This window comes from Chlorocebus sabaeus, chromosome 12 (assembly GCF_047675955.1).
Source record: "Chlorocebus sabaeus isolate Y175 chromosome 12, mChlSab1.0.hap1, whole genome shotgun sequence".
NCBI classification, from domain to species: Eukaryota; Metazoa; Chordata; class Mammalia; order Primates; family Cercopithecidae; genus Chlorocebus; species Chlorocebus sabaeus.
Genome location: NC_132915.1, coordinates 64,182,548 through 64,200,371, shown reverse-complemented (window position 1 = coordinate 64,200,371; position 17,824 = coordinate 64,182,548). Strand labels below are relative to the sequence as shown.

General features: G+C 43.4%; 1 protein-coding gene across 6 annotated transcripts in view; it reads right to left on the bottom strand.

Annotated features, from left to right (window-relative positions):
* Window positions 1–17,824, bottom strand: part of RUSC2 (RUN and SH3 domain containing 2) — a 69,569-nt gene that overhangs the window by 25,964 nt on the left and 25,781 nt on the right. Inside the window, exon 2 of one of the 6 annotated variants that reach the window (XM_037998283.2) lies at window positions 16,250–16,323. The exons of 4 other annotated variants lie outside the window; for them this stretch is intronic. The gene's annotated coding sequence lies outside the window, so the exon portion shown is untranslated. Of the gene's footprint in view, window positions 1–13,679; window positions 13,986–16,249; window positions 16,324–17,824 lie in introns of those variants that run through there. One more of the 6 variants, XM_073021754.1, reaches the window with a different exon arrangement.

The window sequence follows — 17,824 nt, the reverse complement described above, 5'->3', positions numbered from 1 at the left end:
AAGACCAGCCTGGCCAACATGGTGAAACCTTATCTCTACTAAATATACAAAAATTAGCTGGGTGTGGTGGTGGGCACCTGTAACCCCAGCTATTCGGGAGGCTGAGGCAGGAGAATCACTTGAACCCAGGAGGCGGAGGTTGCAGTGAGCCGAGATTGCACCACTGCACCTCAGCCTGGACAACAAGGGTGAGACTCCATATCTAAAAAAAAGAAGCTTAGGCAACAAAGAAGTAATTCTTCGTAACGTAGAGTTAGGCAACACATTCTTAGACATGATATAAAATATATAAGTGACAAAAGAAAAAAACAGAAAAACTTTGACTTCCTGCTGGCAAAATGAGAAAATAAAAAAATAAATAAACTAGACTTCATAAAAATTTAAAACTTTTGTTCTTCAAAGGACACAATCAAGAGAGTCAAGGCTGGGCGCAGTGGCTCAAGCCTGTAATCCCAGCACTTTGGGAGGCCGAGATGGGTGGATCACGAGGTCAGGAGATTGAGACCATCCTGGCTAACACGGTGAAACCCCGTCTCTACTAAAAAACACAAAAAACTAGCCAGGCGAGGTGGCGGGCACCTGTAGTCCCAGCTAATCAGGAGGCTGAGGCAGGAGAATGGCCTAAACCCGGGAGGCGGAGCTTGCAGTGAGCTGAGATCCGGCCACTGCACTCCAGCCAGGGCGACAGAGCTAGACTCCATCTCAAAAAAAAAAAAAAAGAGTCAAAAGACAACCTACAGAATGTGAGAAAATTTGCAGATCATATATCTGATAAGGGACTTCTATCCAGAATATAATTCAAAACCCTTACAACTCAGTAATAAAAAGACAAATAATCAAATTTTTAAATGGGCGAAGGGGGCCGGGCATGGTGGCTCACACCTGTAATCCCAGAGCTTTGGGAGGCCAAGGCGGGCAGATCACTTGAGGTCAGGAGTTCGAGACCAGCTTGGCCAACATGGTGAAACCCGTATCTACCAAAAACATACAAAAATTAGCTGGGTGTGATGGTGCATACCTGTAATCCCAGCTACTTGGGAGGCTAAGGCACAAGAGGTGCTTGAACCTGGGAGGCAGAGGTTGCAGTGAGCTAAGATTGCACTCCTGTACTCCAGCCTGGGTGACAGAGTGAGAACCTGTCTCAGAAAAATAAATAAGTAAATAAATAAAAATGGGCAAAGGATTTGTGTGTGTGTATGTGTGTGTATTATTTGTAGAGACTGGGGTCTCACTATGTTGCCCAGACTGGTCCAAAACTCCTGAGCTCAAGTGATCCTCCTGCTTCGGCCTCCCAAAGTACTGGGATTACAGGCATGAGCCACTATGCCTGGCTGGGCAAAGGATTTGAATAAACATTTCCCCAAAGAAGACACACAAATGGTCAACAAGTACTTATATAAACAAATGCTTAACATCATTAATCATTAGGCAGTACAAATCAAAACTAAAGTGAGATACTACTTGACCCCACTAGAATGGCTAAAATAAAAAAAGGCAAGCAGTCACACATGTTGACAATGATGTGTAGAAATTGAACTCTCACACATTGCTGAGGGCACTGTAAAATGGCGCAACCACTTTGGAAAACAGTTCTAGCAGTTTCTCAAAAAGTTAAAGAGTTACCATATGACCCCAGCAATTCTGCTTCTAGGTGTATACCTACAAGAAACAAAAAACATCCACACAGAAGCTTGTATATGAGTATTCCTAGTAGCATTATTCGTAATAGTCAAAAACTAGGAGCAAAGCAACCAAAATGTTCATCAACAGAAGGGATAAATAAAAGGTGGTACGACACAATGAATTAATTCAGCAATAAAAGGGAATGAAGTCCTGATAAATGCTCCAACATGGATGAATCTTGAAAACATGCTCGGTGAAAGAAGAAACACAGAAAGTCACATATTGTTTCATTCCATTTACATGATATGTCCAGACAAGGCAAATCTATAGAGACGAAAAGTAGATCAGTGGCTGCCAGAGGCTGGAGAGGCAGAGAGATGGGGAATGGCTGCTAATGGGCGTGGGGCTTCTTTTGGGAATGATGAAATGTTCCAAAATTAGACTACAGTCATAGTTGCACAACTCTGTGAATATACTAAAACAATTGAATTGTATACTTTAAATGGTGAAATGTAGATATGTCAATTATATTTCAATAAAGCTGTTAGAAACAGTGGCAGCTGCTGTAGGAGCTTGAGTGGTATTGCTCAGATCCACAGAGGCCAAAGTCTTTGAGAACCCCATAACGGGGTATGGGTGAGAGGTGGCATGTCAGGGCACCAGAAAGCAGAGGATATCACTGCATGTCAATCCAAGGACATCAGAGTCAGATAGTCCTCTCTTTCTTTTTTCAACACCAAATTCTTTTTGTTTTTTTTTTTTTTTTGAGTCTCGCTCTGTCACCCAGGCTGGAGTGCAGTGGCGTGATCTTGGCTCACTGCAACCTCGGCCTCCTGGGTTCAAGCGATTCTCGTGCCTCAGCCTTTCGAGTAGCTGGAATTACAGGCATGCGCCACTATGCTTGGCTATTTTTTGTATTTTTTAGTAGAGACGGGGTTTCGCCATGTTGCCCAGACTGGTCTCGAACTCCTGAGCTTAAGCAATCTGCTTGCCTATGCTTCCCAAAGTGCTAGGATTACAGGTGTGAGCCACCACACCCAGCCTTGACACCAAAATTCCTTAACAAATGGACTCTTAAAATTCTCTCTCTACTCTCTCCTTCATCGTTTCTTAACCACCAGAAATCTTTTTTCTTACAACATTTGAGCTGTGTGAAGCAGTTATAATTTTTTAACTTATAATACTGGAATCATCTGACACTAGCAGCAGTCATCCTTTCCTATTCAACTCCTCTTTCCCTTTGGCTTTTCTTTTTTTTGAGACATTTAAGACAGTTTCGCTCTGTCACCCAGGCTGGAGTGCAGTGGCTGATCTTGGTTCACTGTAACCTCCACCTCCCAGGTTAAAGTGATTCTCGTTCCTCAGCCTCCCAAGTAGCTGGCATTACAGGTGCATACCACCACAGCCAGCTATATTTTTGTGGTTTTGGTAGAGACAGGGTTTCTTATAACATTTAAACATTATCCTTCATGAATGAGAAATCTGAGATTATAGGCACGTGCCATCATGCCCGGGCCCTTTTGGCTTCTGTAAACCAATCCTCCTAGTTCTGCTTCTTAGATAATTCCTTCTTCGTTGTTTAATAAAACAATATCGGGCCCATATTTAAATGCAAATTTACAGCAAGGTTCAGATCTGAAGTCTTTTCAATCTGAATAGTCTTTAGTATTTCCCATTATCTTTGCTGTTGATTTCTAAATCTTATATTCTTCCTGAACTTCCAGAATCAAATCTCCAATAGCCTATCAGATACTTACTGTTACCTCAAATTCAACACATCTAAAACCAAATCAATTTTTAAAATTTCAAATTAGGTCTCTTTGGACTGCCTGTACTTGAAAATAAAAGAGTCATCTGGACTCTCTTTACATTCAGACAATTACCAAGTCATGCTGAGTCTTCCTTCCAATATTTCGGGCATTGACTTAATTTCTTTTTCTTTTTTTTTTTTTTTTTTTTGAGACAGAGTCTTGCTCTGTTGCCCAGGCTAGAGAGCAGTGGCACGATCTCTGCTCACTGCAAGCTCCTTCTCCTGGGTTCACGCCATTCTCCTGCCTCAGCCTCCTGAGTAGCTGGGACTACAGGCGCCTGCCACCACACCTGGCTAATTTTTTTGTATTTTAGTAGAGACAGGGTTTCACTGTGTTAGCCAGGATGGTCTTGATCTCCTGACCTCATGATCCACCCGCCTTGGCCTCCCAAAATGCTGGGATTACAGGCATGAGCCACCATGCCCGGCCCAATAATTTCTTGTTTTTACTATGTTTCCACTACTATGCTAAACACTTACATTATCTCATTTAATCCATATAACCACTCTCTAAGCTAGGTGTTATTATTCTTCATGAATGAGAAATCTGAGGCTCAGGGATATTAAATAATCTTCCCAATGTAACTCAGTCAGTAAATGTCTAAGCTGGGACTCAGATAAAGACCTGTATGATGCCAGAGTCAGTATTCTTAACCACTTCCTCTATTGCCTCTCCAGTTCATATCCCTACTCTATCCTCCAAATTCAGGCCTGTATTACCTCACCTCTGAGTTATACATCTTCTAACTTAGTTTTCTTACCTTCATTGTCTCTTGGTTCCCAGCTATCACATATACAGACACAAGAGTAATCTCCTCAACTTCCTTCAACAAGTCACTCTACTACTAAAATATCTTCAGTGGCTCCCTACTGTCTACAGGATAAATCCAAATTCTTTTTTTTTTTTTGGAGATCGAGTCTTGCTCTGTCGCCCAGGCTAGAGTGCAGTGGTGCAATCTCAGCTCACTGCAAGCTCCGCCTCCCAGGTTCATGCCATTCTCCTGCCTCAGCCTCCAGAGTAGCTGGGACTACAGGTGCCCAACACCATGCCTTGCTAATTGTTTTGTATTTTTTAGTGGAGACGGGGTTTCACCGTGTTAGCCAGGATGGTCTAGATCTCCTGACCTTGTGATCCATCTGCCTCAGCCTCCCAAAATGCTGGGATTACAGGTGTGAGCCACTGTGCCCAGCCCCAAATTCTTTAATGTGGCGTTCAAAGTTCCTTTTTACCGGCCAGGTGCAGTGGCTCACACCTGTAATCCCAGCACTTTGGGAGGCTAAGGCAGACAGATCACTTGAGGTCAGGAGTTCGAGACCAGCCTGGCCAACATGGTGAAACCCTGTCTCTACAAAAACACAAAAATTAGCCAGGCGTGGTGGTGTGTGCGTGTAATCCCAGCTGCTTGGAAGGCTGAGGCAGGAGAATCGCCATGAACCCAGGAGGCGGAGGTTGCAGCGAGCAGAGATTGCGCCACTGTACTCCAGCCTGGGTGACAGAGTGAGACTCAGTCTCAGAAAAAAACAAAAATAAAAAACAACCAAAAACCCCCAAAGTTCCTTTCTACCTATCCAACCACATTCCCGTCACATGCCAAATATACTGAATTTTGGCTTACTCACTGGGAAGGTATCTGGAATGTTCTCTCCATTCCCTCCCACCCTTCATTTTAAGGATATGGCTCAAATTCTACCATATCTGGAAGCACTTTTCTTTCTCATGGAAATCATTCTCCTAAACTTCTTCAATACCAATTATATGTACAACTCATTTGGTATCAAGACTTGGCCATTTTATTATGTCTTAATGACAGTACACTTCTAGATGGTGGAACTGTGTCTTATACATTGATAGGTAATTCTGAGCAAAGGGCCTTGGTACATAGTGGAGGACCAATGATGTCTGATAAAGCTACTGAATGGCTGCCGGGTGGGGTGGCTCACACCTGTAATCCCAGCATTTTGGGAGGCTGAGGTGGGCGGATTGCTTGAGCTTATGAGTCGAGACCAGCCTGGGCAATATGGTGAAACCCCATCTCTATAAAAAATACAAAAATCAGCTGGGTTTGCTGGTATGCACCTGTAGTCCTAGCTACTTGGGAGACTGAGGTGGGAGGAAGGCTTGAGCTCGGGAGGTAGAAGTTGCGGTGAGTGGAGATTGTGCCACTGCCCTCAAGCCTGGACAACAGAACAAGGCCCCTTCTCAAAAACAAACAAAAACAAAGCTACTGAATGGATGGCAAGCACAGCAGGTGAAATGGAGCTCAGCTGGCTTTGAGAAGGTCAGCCTCTTCTGAGAATGGCATATTTGATGAAGAAGAAGAAGGTAAGGAAGAAGAAAAACTGAAAGCCAAGCCATAGTAAAGTGCTTAGTCAATAAATATTTAATGCCGAGATCTTAAACCCTTCATTACACTCCATGCTCATTCTGAGAATGGAAACATGACTGAGCAGCTATGTCTTCAGTCAGTACATTCCCTCCCATTTATATCCACAGTCATGACCCTGGAGCAAAGGCTGTAAAGGTTGCAAAGTGCCAGCCTGACTATCACATCTAGTGTGTCAATAGGTTTATGTGGCTTGCACAGTAAAAATGCCATCATAAACATTAGCAAAGGCTGCAGTGACAGCCTGACTGTCACATCTAGTATGTCAATAGGTTTTATGTGCTTTGTATAGTAAAAATGCCACCATAAACATTTTGGAGATTTCTAGAAAAAAGTCTAGATTTCCATCTTGTCTTGCTTGAAAAAAAAAAAAAAGAACTAGCTATACTAAGCCCTCATTCCTACATGATAACAATCAGCTGGAGCTGAGAAGTGGCTCCCCTCAATAGATGAGCATGTGACCTTCAGTTTGCCACGTTCCCACCACTCCTCATGGCAGCTTCACTGGTTCATTTTACTTATTTATTTGTCTGGCTCCTATAAGGCATCTGAGTTTGCAACTCTTGCCCCAGAATAACAGTTATCCATTTTCTTTATATCTCTACCCTCCTCGATTTGCCTCATATTTCCCCAGTGATGTTCACTGCAATATTAGTTGCAACAGAGAAAAATTGAGAATATTCTAAGTATCCAATGAAAAAATGGCTAGTGAGCTACCCATGTAATGGAATATAATAGAACCATTAAAATTGTGTATACAAGGTATATACAATGGTATCAAAAAAGCCTTTTAAGCTATTTATTTTTTTTTCTTTTTTAAACTTAAAAAATTCTTTTTTTTTAAATTTATGTTTTTAGAGATGGGGGGTCTCATTATGTCAGCCAGGTCTGTCTCGAATTCCTGGCCTCAAGTGAGCCTCCCATTTTGGTCTCCCCAACTGCTGGGATTACAGGTGTGAGCCACCATGCCCGGCCCTTTTAAGCTAATTTAAAAAGTAAAATATCAGTGCTTTGAGAGACTGAGGAGGGAAGACTGCTTGAGCCTAGAAGTTCAAGACCAGCCTGGGCAATAAAGCGAGACACTGTCAACACAAAAATTTAAAAATTGGCTGGATGTGATGGCACATGCCTATGGTCCTAGCTACTTGGGAGGCTAAGGTAGGAGGCTGACTTGAACCCAAGAGTTTTGGGCTCCAGTGAGCTATGATAGCATCATTGCACTCCAGCCTGGGTGACAGAGCAAGACTCCATCTCAAAAAAAAAAAAACAAAAACAAAAGGATACCAAATCACATAAAGATAATTCTGCTTCCTACATTATGGTAATCAAGACATTACAGGGCCCCCTTCACTGCAAAATATGTGAAATACGAGATCCTATATAATATATATATTATTTTTTAAGGGAATAGGGTCTCACTGTCACCCAGGCTAGAGTGCAGTGGCCCAATCATAGCCCGCTGCAACCTTGAGCTGGGCTCAAGCAATTCTCCTGCCTCAGCTCCCACAAGTAGGTGGGACTACAAGCATGTGCCACCATGCCTGGCTAATGTTTAAATGTGTTTGTAGAGATGGCATCTTGCTATGTTGCCCAGGCTGATCTTGAACTTCCAGCCTCAAGGAATCCTCCTGCCTTAGCTTTCCAAAGTGCTGGGATTAAAGGCATGAGCCACAGTGCCTGGGCAATATATACTTTTAAAAGCATTTCAGGTCTCTCAGTATATAGGAGACATCTCTGTGACTACGCAATTCCCCAAAAAGAGAAAAATTCATGAGCTATGCAGTAAGCAAGGGGGAGGACCAGGGTTCCCTGTGGGCCAATTCCCAGAGCATCACTGCAGCCAAGATGATAAGACTTGCGCCACTGGAAGACTTAGCCCCCTCAAGGGTGAGGGGGCTAAACCTGAGAGTTCTGCATTAAGCAGAAACAGGGAAGCCTGAAGGAAGTTCATCATGATCCACGGTAGGTGGTGTTCCATAGCTTTTGGTAGAAGCAGATATGAATTTTCTCTGGGGGAAAATATTTCCCAACCTAAGTCAACAGAATTCTCAAAATTAAAGAGCAACAAAAATTAGAATTAATGATCACAAAGAAGCCATGAGCACATAACAGAGAAAACAATAAATAATATATTTAGATTGCAAGAACTTCAGATACCAAAAATGTCAGTTACAGAATATAAATCAGCTATGTGTGAAATGTTTTAAAAGATAAATCTCAAAGGTGAGTGGCAATGAATTATTAGAAATAACCAGGCAGATCTGAAAAAGAACGAAATATGTTTAGAAGTTAGAAAAATAATTATTAGGCTGGGCGCGGTGGCTCAAGCCTGTAATCCCAGCACTTTGGGAGGCCGAGACAGGTGGATCACGAGGTCAGGAGATCGAGACCATCCTGGCTAACACGGTGAAACCGTCTCTACTTAAAAAAATACAAAAAACTAGCCAGGCGAGGTGGTGGGCGCCTGTAGTCCCAGCTACTCGGGAGGCTGAGGCAGGAGAATGGTGTAAACCTGGGAGGCGGAGCTTGCAGTGAGCTGAGATCCGGCCACTGCACTCCAGCCTGGGTGACAGAGCGAGACTCCGTCTCAAAAAAAAAAAAAAAAAGAAAAGAAAAATAATTATTAAAATAAAAACTCAGTCAGGTACAGTGACTTACACCTGTAATCCCAGCACTTTGGGAGGCTGAGGCAGGAGGATCACTTGAAGCCAGGAATTTGGTAAGAGCCTGGGCACCATAGCAAGACTCTGTCACTAGATACATACACATGTACATACATATGCAAGCAAGCAAGCAGAGTGTGGTGGTGTACACCTGTAGTCCCAGCTACTTAGAAGGCTGTAGTTAGAAGACTGCTTGAGCCTGGGAGATTGAGGCTAAAGTGAGCCATGAAAGTACCACTGCACTCCAGCCTGGGTGACACAGTGAGACCTTGTCTCAAAAAAGAAAAAAACAAAAAACAAAAAACAAAATGAAAGGACAAATTTAAGAGCAGAAAAGATGAAGTTGAAGTGAGAATTAGTGAACTGGAAGATCAATCTGAAGAAATCACATAGAATACAGCACGAAAAAACAGAGAACAGAAAAGTGAATGAGAAGTTAAGAGATGAGACAGAATGAAAATGTTTAATATACTTAGAATCTTTGGTAGAGAATCAAGGAGAGGTAATATTTGAAGAGATAATGACAGATAATATTTCAGAAGTTATTAGAAAACATGAATCCATTAATTCAGGAAGTAAAACTATCTCAGGATAAAGAATATCAGTAACAAGTATCTAAACTGTACATCAGTAAAAATTTTTTGTGTGGCTTTTATTTTGTTTTGAGACGGGGTCTCTCTTTCTTTTGCCCAGGCTGCAGTGGCACCATCCTAGCTTACTGCAACCTTGAACTCCTGGGCTTAAGTGAAGATCTTCCTGCCTCAGCCCCCCAAAGCTCTGGAATTATAGGCATGAGCCACTGTAACCCGCCAAGTAAAATCTGAATGCAATAAATTTAACAGTTACAAAATGCACTAATATCTGTTTGAGTGTTGTATGATCCTAGGCCTGTTATCTTGCCTTTCCCTGCCCCCATTTCCTGTAGAATGGTGATAAAAATACCACCAACTACATTAAGTGAATTAATATTATCAAGCACTTAAATTGTGCCTGACATATAGTAAATACCCAGTAAGTATAATACTATTATTAAGTGATAAGATGTTGGTTAATATCCAAAACCCCCACAAAGGAGATTACACAACTGTGACCAAAATAGGTCGGTAACCTTAGAGAAACATGAAAAGACTGGATATGGATACCTTTCCCCACTCCTCAATCCCAGCATCCTCCAGAACTCAGTAGTGATCTGGGCAGCTTTCCTAAGCAATAGAGAGATCCAGGAGTGCTCAAAATAAAGCAGGCATGAATATAAACATTGCTTACTGAGTCTTCCTGTGCCTGGACTAGGCTACTTTATGGGGAGTTGAAGGCTAGGGGGAAACATATGCCCCCTACTATAGATCTGAACAGTGGTCTATTCAAAACAGTACGTGAAAATGCTCTGTCAACTGACCATTTTATAAAAATATAAAGCACTGTTATTACTCCAAAAAATGCTAGGAATGCTAGGAACTCACTCTGCATGGCCACCACCCAAGTAGCTGGGACTACAGGCACGTGCCATCACACCCAGCTAATTTTTGTATTTCTTTTCTTTTTTTTGGTAGATAAGGTTTCATCATGTTGACCAGGCTAGTCTCAAACTCCCGAGCTCAAGCAATTTGCCCACCTAGACCTCCCAAAGTGCTGGGGTTACAGGCAGAAGCCACTACACCTGGCCTAAAAAATATGTTCAAAAGCTGGCTGAGGCTTGCTGGAGTGCAGTGATGGGATCTCAGCTCACTGCAACCTCCACCTCCCGGGTTCAAGCAATTCTCCTGCCTTAGCCGCCCGAGTAGCTGCGACTGCATGAGTGCGCCACCACGCCAGGCTGATTTTGGTATTTTTAGTAGAGACGGGGTTTTGCCATGTAGGCCAGGCTGGTCTTGAACTTCTGGCCTCAGGTGATCCGCCTGCCTCGGCCTCCCAAAGTGCTGGGATTACAGGCATGAGCCACCACGCCCAGCCACTATTTGGCTTTTTTTTTTTTTTCATTGTGAAGACCTTTATTGCTGTGTATGAATTTTTAAAAGCTAACTACTTATTTTGGAATAATTTAGATTTATAAAAAGTTGAAAAGATAGTTCAGAGTTCCTGTACGTCCTTCAACCATTTCCCCTAATGTTACCATCTTACATAATCAAGGTACATTTGTTAAAGCAATTAACATTGAGAACATTACAATTAACTGAACTTACAGACTTTATTTGAATGTGGCTGGTTTTTTCATGTATGTCCTGTTATTTAGCTTTATAAAAAACAAAACATTATAATTTTATAAAACATATAAGCTAATTTAAAACAAAGTCACCCTCACAAAAGATATGCAGATGTATACTGCAGGCTGCAGATAAACAGTTCAGGCCGGGCGCAGTGGCTCACGCCTGTAATCCCAGCACTTTGGGAGGCCGAGGCGGGCGGATCACGAGGTCAGGAGATCGAGACCATCCTGGCTAACACGGTGAAACCCCGTCTCTACTAAAAATACAAAAAATTAGCTGGGCGCGGTGGCGGGCACCTGTAGTCCCAGCTACTCAGAAGGCTGAGGCAGGAGAATGGCGTAAACCCGGGAGGCGGAGCTTGCAGTGAGCTGAGATCGCACCACCGCACTCCAGCCTGGGCGACAAAGCAAGACTCCGTCTCAAAAAAAAAAAAAAAACCAGTTTAGATGCTGTTAATAAGTATAGTTTAGCAGAGAAAAGTTTTGCATTTCCCACAATCAAGACAATGAGTAGTTTTGGGAACTGTCCAAGAAGGTAATTTTTAGCAAAAGTAAGCAGTACTAAGCAACAGGCAGGACTGTATGATTTTAGTACACTTTTGTGCCTGGTCTTCCCAATAATCACTCTGCTGACCTTTCACGTCAGTACACTAGGGACAGAGGTGGACTGAAATCATACAAATCTTTGGAAATCAACAGAAGGTACTTTTGTTTGTGCTGACTTACTTGGGTATCCCTCTCCAACAGCGACAACCTCAGTTAGGGTAATTCCTTTTGGCTAAATTTTCACCTCAGACTGTGTGATTGATTCCAGTAGCAAAGGTCGGAAATGCTCAAACCATAACACATCAAAGTAAATTCTTACATACTGTACTCTATTCTCTGATCTAGAATTATCCTGAGGCTATCAATTAATATCATCTTGAGTCAATCAAGCAAGTAATCCAGCCACAAGCATCTACTGTACCCTTCCTGCGTATAAGGAGCTATGCTGGATGTTCAGGGGTAACAGCCCAATTTGAGGGGCTCATAATTTCGTTATGATTGCCAGTATGCCTCTGGAGAAGGCCGGAACAGTAAAAAGAAAGTTTCAGGATGTAAGGGTTAGAGCAATGCTTTTAATTTTTCAGCCCCAATACATAAAACAGCTACCCTGGTTGAAGCAGAGGAGGCCTAATGCCCCATGCACTCCAATTCCCTCTCCTCACTGTGGGGGCCCCTAAAGGCACCTCCAGGGGACCCTTGGCAAAGGCAGAACTGACCATGGTTTGTTGGGAGTTAGAGATAATGGGGAGTTAAATAAATAATTAACTGACAGAAACATCTCTCTTTTTTCATGCCTCCCAAACCAAATGTTTGTAAATAGATGTTGATTAACTTCACTAATAGCAAACCTAACTTCCCAGAACAGAAATAAAACTTTGTACATGAATTTGGAAAGTCAGCTTGCATAACTACCCTCCACCCCTGCCATAAGATTAGATGGAGGCTCTGAGTTTCCTACAAGACAAGTACTTCTGTGTGAAATGTATGACAGAGGCTCAAAGAATTTGGAGATTTCAGAACTGGTGGTAACAATGATTCCTGTGGGTATCTAGGACTGAACTGTAAAGAGAGAATAAACAAGTTGTTAGATGCTGAGAGCACCTGGCTATGGCATCAGGAGTCTGATTCCATAAATGGAATAGCGGCCAATGCCCAGAAGGTCATCTGTCTTTCCTCCAAGTAGAGTGTAGCTGCTGCTAGCTGAGGAGGCCGCTGTTTCTAACTCGTATCATGTTATTTTGGACTCCAAGTGAGGCCAGACAGCATGCTGGGAGTGTGTTGGAAGGGGCCTAGCCTGAAGGGCTGTCCCAGACACACCAGTTGCTGCCTTATTAGGCTTCCTTAATATAGAGTCCTCTTTCGAAGCACAGAACTTGGTTTGCTTTTGGCTTCTCACATATGTTGTAGAAAAGTTCAGCTAAATGTCCACCCCCAAAAGTCAAAGACAAACATTCCAGAAGAGGCTTGGCTCTGAAGTAGAATGGGCTTAGCAGCCTAAAAGGTAAAAGGCCCCAAGCACCCAAGGCCCCAGTTCAATAAATGCAGACTGCAGCATTCGGAACGTATACCCAAGAAAAGAATACGCTAAAGCCACTGAACCTCACTGAGCTGAAAGGGTTGCTTTTCTTTATTCCATAAAAATCTGATGATAATAAGCCTAGCTTTGCCCCTAGGGTCTCTCTATGCTTAAAAGGGATTCAATCTAGAAAACAAAAAATTATTTTCTTCTGCTGATCCAGCCAGCAAAAGTATATACCTTTCTCCATTAGGCCAACCATTTGATTCCCTCCTTAACTCAACCTGTAGCACCTGTTTGGAAGCAGTGGGCTCAATCAGATGACCTCTTAAGGTCCTTTTCAGGTCTAATTATAACCTAAGCCAAATTAAAACCTGGAGCCCAAGGGAAGGTTCCTATGCAGTGTGTTAAAAAAAAAAAAAAAAAAAAAAAAAAAAAAAAAAGGCCGGGCGCGGTGGCTCAAGCCTGTAATCCCAGCACTTTGGGAGGCCGAGATGGGCGGATCACAAGGTCAGGAGATCGAGACCATCCTGGCTACCACGGTGAAACCCCGTCTCTACTAAAAATACAAAAAATTAGCCGGGCGAGGTGGCGGGCGCCTGTAGTCCCAGCTACTCGGGAGGCTGAGGCAAGAGAATGGCGTAAACCCGGGAGGCGGAGCTTGCAGTGAGCTGACATTCAGCCACTGCACTCCAGCCCGGGTGACAGAGCAAGACTCCGTCTCAAAAAAAAAAAAAAAAAAAAAAAAAACCTCCTGCATTCCAACATGAATACAAATACACATAAACACACCTATACTCCCAGGTGCCTGGCTTCTAACTGCTAGCTGTAAGTCTCTAGAGATTGGGATTTTGTTGTAAACCCTATTTCTTTTGAGGATGTATTAGGGGGAGAGAGGAAGACTACAGGGAATTAGGAAAGATTTGGTTCCTACCTTGATAGACCGAGTTCTTCAGATGAGGCGATGGAGAATGCAGCAGTGAGTAAGGCCCACAGGCTAAAGCCTCCCAATGCTAGGTGCAGGTGAGCAGCAAGGGAGCAGGAAGCCACCAAGACCAGAGACAGTGTACGAGGGGTGGATGCTGAAAGCCTCAGCACAGACTGCTTTGCTTGGAGGATGGCTCTCAAGCGTGTATTTGCAGGAGCAAGTTAGCTGGAACAAAAAAGGCCCCTATGCTGCTCTTTGATTGCTCAGTGTGGTCAGTCCTTTGGCTGTGTGGGCAGCCCTCTGGCTATTCCTTTTAGCTCCTGGACTAAAAGGAAGCAAAATCAGAGTGTACTGTGCTCCCCCACCCCACAGGCAATGGACTGAAGCATGCCAGCTAGGAAGCTGCTATCCAATCAGAATGCCCAAAGCTGTAAATAAAAGGCCACATATGCACAGTAAAGTAGGCTATGAGAAGAATCTAGATTGAATTACAGAAGCCAGTTGTGGGGCCAGGGTGGAGGAGGTTGGAAAAACAGAGGGGGGAAGCCTAGTTGTCCTTCAAGGAATCTTTTTATTCAAATACACCCCTCCCTCAGCATGACTGCCAGAGCCATCAAAGCCTTGTTCCCCTGGGGAACCAGGTTCCAATCTGGCCATGTTCTCCACAGAGGAGTCATGGTCTGAGACTCCTTAGGCAGGGTCAAAGCCTTTCCCCGGAGGCATCTCATCTTCCAGGAGGCTTGCCCTGCTAGTCTCTGGAGTCCAGCTCACCGTGCATGGTAAGCGCACTGGGACTGGCTCACTCGCAGGTGGCAGCAAAAACCATTTCTGTGTACCAGCAACTGTTGCTTTAGTTGTAGGGCTAAAGTGAGAGTAACTTATATATTTTTGTTTACTTAAGCCCCCAAATTTAAAAAGCAGGTAGCTGAAGCCTGGCCTGGGTCCTGAGTATTCAGCAGCCTAGGTTCTATGATTCACAACATGGATTTTGGTGTTAAGACAAGTCTGGGTCCAACTCTGACACATTACTTGCCAGCTGTGGAATTCTGGGTGGTCACTCAACCTCACTAAACTTCACCTTCCTCATTTGTAAGACTGTCATATTTTCCCTGAAAAGCTTGAAGTAAAAATAAGACATTGTACATAAAGTACCCAACACATGGTAGATGCTTAGTAATAAGTCATTATTATTACTATATCTTTGGCAGATGACCAGTGGAGCTCTTTCCTCTCTCCTGTTCCAATTTCCCAGAAAATCTAAAGGCTTCAGGTCAGGGAAGTGGCAGGCAAAATCTCTAAAAGAGCCAAAGGAAATGGAAGGGTCACATTCCTTTTTTTCCTCCCCTACGATAGGACGGACTCAGTCATCCTGTCTGTGCCCATCATACTCTAGGCTGGTAGGCTGGCCCTGGGAGCCTCAGGGCTCTCCAAAACCAAAGATACTGATCCACCTCTAGTATTACCTGTTGTAGGGCATGCTCCTACACTGATGGTGCTTCTCCTGGGGCCCCAGATCATATCCCAGTAGGTGAAGGGGAGAGAGTGTGATCCCAAGTTGGCAGGATAAGTTTTGTCCAGGCTGTTGTCTGACCATCACAGCTGCCTGTGAGGCCTATGGGTTAATAATAGCAACTCTGATGCCAATGGATTAAGACAGAACTGTAGGAGGTGTTTATTTTTACACTCTGGCGTCAGTATCAAGTTCTACTGGTTACTGCCCAAATCTAGGACAGCTTCCTGCTCCAGGAGTGGCCTCAGGCTTCTCCAGGTTGCTAAGTTGGATTCTGTAGGAAGCAAGTCTTGTTGAAAACAGTTCAGCATTAAACAGGACAGGGAAGACGAAAGGAAACAAACAGAGCTTTCATATGTCCAGCTGTCTAGCACCAAACCTCTGGGACCAGGTGGACCTCAAGTTGAAAGCTGTTGCTCATAGTACTCTCTTGAGACAGGCAGGCCCTGTTGTTCTGGACAGGGTACACACATACACACACACAAATTGGCTGCACTGAAATAATCTGAATAAAAACAAAGACAGACTGCCACTCAGCTACCCAGAAGCTCAGCCTTATCAGTCATAAGTCCCAAACTAGAGCATTGAGTGCTGACGTTGTAAGGAAAAAGAGAAAGCCTATTTGGGAGGGTTTTATAGGAATTTGAGACAGAGGATGGGTTAGGCCAGTCCTCAACCAATTTGTATGGTTTTTAGCATGTACATCAAATTTCTTGAAGATCTGCCACCAGAGATCTTTTCCTAGACATGACACACTAGGATAGAAATCTCGCTGGGCCAGGAGCTGTGCCTAGATAATCTCCTGAAAGCTTCTTCATCCCTGCAAGACCTAGAGACTGGGGTCGCAGGGACTTTATACTTTGACTACAGTATCTGCAACTCTGTGGACATCCCACTAACCTCCCTGAAAGGCAGCTCCTGCCAGAGTGTCTACTTGCCCCATCAGGCAGACAGGAGCATGAGGAGGCTGACAGCTGGAAAGCTGATGTAAATAGATGTAGACTAGCTTACTCTGGAGTCAGGAGCAGAGCAGACTGCTGTGGAATGACAAAAACGTACCACTCACCAGGTAGGAATGCCGAAGTGCAAACAAAACAGCCAAGCAGCCAAGCACACAGGAACAGTGACTCCGTCATCTTCCTGCAATCGTAGGTCATCGTCAGTGACACAACATGTTAATACCTTAAGAAGCCAGGGTGCTGGCAAGAAGGCAGGCTGGTGAGCAACTCATTTAATACATTTTTTCCCTGTCATTCAAGGATGATCCACTCGGTCATCAGAACAACAGTGCAGCCTTAGAAACAACCAGATTTGATCACTAGTGATAAAGGAGTTTGATCTTAGCTCCATCTGGAAACTACTCATGCCTAGGATAGTGGTAGGATGCCCAAAGACAGGAACACTGCTTTCATTCTTGGGTTTTCCTCCAACTTGCTGGGTCATCTGGGGCAGGGTACCTGTTCTCTCAAAGCTCTGTATTTGCCATCTAGTAAAAGGACTAATTGTATCCATCTTCTGGTGTGTGGTAGGAAAAAAATATTTGAAAAATAAAAAGAATAAGGAAAATGTAAATGCTGTAGTCTTTGGACTACAGTATTTCAGAAATATAATGGTCATCCATGCATGCAGGTAGAGCGCCCTGGCCTTCTCCTGTGTCCTCCCTCTTCTAGGGTCACAGTGGCCACATTAGGAAGTGGGCCTGGTCTGTGCCCAGAGATGCAGTGCCCTTCTTTCAGGCCTATAATCCCCACCTATGGTTTGAGGAACAGATGAAATAGGAATATGCTTACCTAGATGTAAGGTATTAATTTCCACTAACTTATAATAAGGAATTTCGAAATATGCAAGCAAAAGAAACAATTTCACTTACTCCCTTGTCTATCTAGGAGCCACAAAGCTAATTCTCCCGTTTGTGGGCCCAGGACACTGATCTGGGGCCTGTATCCCACTGATGTGGCATTCAGCAGCAGGACTCACTGGAATGTAGCCTAAAAGGCCTGAGAGAGCAACATTAATGAGGGATGTATTCTACTGCTCAGTTAGAACAAAGGCGATACTGTATTCGAAACCCAACACAAGACTTCACTCTTTCTAGCTCAGCAATCCCTCAGTATTGGGTTAGTTTGCCAGGTCTCCGGAACTCCTGAAGAGAACTAGAAATCTATTCTTTGTTGATGGTGACACCTCTTTTTCTGTAAGTCCCTACCCTGGGATTCAAAACAGATGTTCAAACCTCCTGCAGCCTCTGGTGAGACCCACTTCCTTTCAGAGAAGGGGCCTCAAAATCAGGGATCAGCAAAATCTTTCTGTAAAGATTTCGGCTTTGTGGGCCGTATAGTACTGCCACATCTTTGTAAAACTTTTTTCTTATAAATTTACAATTTATAATTGTATATATCTATAGAGCACAAAGTGATACTATGATTTATGAATATCATGTGGAATTAAATTAAATTAAATTAAGCTAATTAACATATCCATTGCCTCAAATACTTATCTTCTTTTGGTGAGAATACTTGAAATTTACTTTCTTAGCAATTCCCTTTTAAAAAAACAAACAAACAACAACTCTTTAAAAATGTAAAAGCCATTCTCAGCTTGTGGACCATACAAAAACACCCTGGCAGAGACCATAATTTGC